The following is a 2,186-nucleotide window of genomic DNA, read 5'->3' as shown; positions in this document are numbered from 1 at the left end:
CCCCGGAGCTGGTGGTGGCCTGGGTGCTGGTGGCAGGTCACGGGCACTGGAGCCTGCTTGTGTGGGTCTCCTAGCTGGGCTCTGTGGGGTCACCTCAGGGTGGGGGTCAGTTCTGCTGGTGGGCATGACTGGCTTTGGGGCACGATGGGGGGCTTTGCCTGGGCTGGGTGGCCTGGTGGTGCCCACCCTCTCCCTGTACCCCAGTGGTGCGGGAGGAGCGGCTGGGGGTCTGTGCCCTGGCGTGATGCCGTCCATGGGGCATGGCTGATGCCTGGCTTTACGCTGAGGGGCTGGAGATGCCCCGGTTTTGGGCCTGACATGGACAGGAGACAGATGCCTAGGGTGCTGCCCGCCTCCATCTTATTCCCACTGTCCCTGTCCCCGCAGATAGCGAGGGGATCCTTATGCACAACCCCATGAAATGAACAAAGCTCCACAGCCCACAGGAGGAGCCCCGACAGCCCCGCACCCTGCCCCTTCTCCCGGACTGCCGCAGGTAACCGGACCCTTCGGGGTAGGGGGGAACCCAGCTTTGCCTCCCCGGTTTGTGCTGGGGGCGGCAGTGCCATCTCCTTCCTTCCCTGCCTCCCTCCAGCCGACGTTCCCACCCGGTCAGACGGCACCTGTGGTTTTTAACCCGGCACCGACCTCACAAATGAATACGCCTTCTCAGCCGCGCCAGGTAAAGGCTTTGCCCTAGGTTGGAGGGGGCAATGGCGGGGATCCAGCAGCTTTCTGCCTCCTGGCCGAGCAGCCCCCACCGCTGCAGTGCCCAGGGGTGCGAGGAACCCTGTGGTGCCTCTTAGGGCTGGCGTGTGCCTGCGAGGGGGAGCGCACCCGCCATCCGGACCACAATCGCTGCCTGGGGACCTCCCAGCCCTGGGGTGGGGGGGCAGACGCCTCTGACTGGGGATACCCACCGAGTGACTGCTCTTCTCTCCTTCCTCCCCTGCCCCAAACCTCCCTCTCCTCCTCTCTCAGTTTCCAGCAGGGCCTCGGGCTATTCACCAGCAGGTACTAACCCGCTTCCCCCCACCCCGCATGCCAAGCACCCTGCCCTCCTGCCCACAGGACCTTGGAAACTGGCACACGGATCCCTTTAAGAGCTCTGGAGCTGAGGGACGGGTTGGTCTGGGGAAAGCTGGGGGACACCCACTCAACTTTGGGGGGTTCCCCCTGCAGCGTCTCCACAATTTCCTCCTTGCATGAAGCCTGCGGCATGTGGCTGTGCCTGTGCTAACCCTGGCCCAGGCTGCTGCTTCTGCCTGTGCCCTTCCTCATCCTCCTCTTCCTCTTCCTTTCCACTTTGTGGGTGTCTCCCAAGGCCCTGTGGTGCTGTGCAAGGCTCTGGACCTCCCATCAGCCCTTTTGTGAGGAGCTGCAGGGGGCAGATCTGGTGATGTCCTTGGCTGTGCCAGCTGGGAGCCTCTCAAACCCTATCCTGCCCCTTGGTGGGTCCCTACAGGATTTGGGATGTGGGCACCGAGCAAAGAGCTCCGCAGCCTCCTGTCCCCTCCTCTGCCAGCCACCCTGCATCCAAGCCCTGTCCCAATGCAGATAACTCCTGTCTCTCTTTCCCCTTTTCCCTCTGTATGCGTGCGCTTGCTAACAGGGAGGATTCAGGTCTCTTCAGGTAACGCTTTCTCCTTGCCCCGGGGTGCGTGCGCGGACCCTTCCTTGCCCACTCGCTGCTGGGCTTGAGCTGCTGCTCCCGGGGTTGCTTTTGCCCGGCAAAGAAGCCGGGTTGGGATGAACGGCATGAGCTGGGGGAAAAATAGCCGGATCCACGCGCCCTGGCTGTCCGGCTCCAGCGTGGCTCAGGCACAACGGGACTACAGGTCCCAGCATTCAATGCGAGCGCCGGGAACCGGTGCGAAGCACGCCGGGACCCGCTGCAGCCGAGCTGCGTGCGGCCGTGGCCGGCTCCGGGCGCTGGAGCTACCGGCCCCCGTCGGGCTGGGAGGGGGCCGTACCGGGCATGAGCTGGGTTGGGTGGACCCAGGCGGCCCCGCAGGTGCGTGGGGACAGGATGATGCTGGGATGGGGGTCATCTTTGGGAAGGGGCGGGGGGCCGGCATCTCCACTGCGGGGGGGTTCCCCTCTCCCCGTGCCCAGGCTGACTTTCTGGGGTGATGTGCACTGCCAAGCTGCTCCCCCTGGTGTGGGGTGGGAGGGAGGGGGGGTCC

This window comes from Charadrius vociferus, unplaced genomic scaffold (assembly GCF_000708025.1).
Source record: "Charadrius vociferus isolate BGI_N301 unplaced genomic scaffold, ASM70802v2 scaffold214, whole genome shotgun sequence".
Taxonomy (NCBI): domain Eukaryota; kingdom Metazoa; phylum Chordata; class Aves; order Charadriiformes; family Charadriidae; genus Charadrius; species Charadrius vociferus.
Note: the sequence above shows the minus strand (reverse complement) of the source record.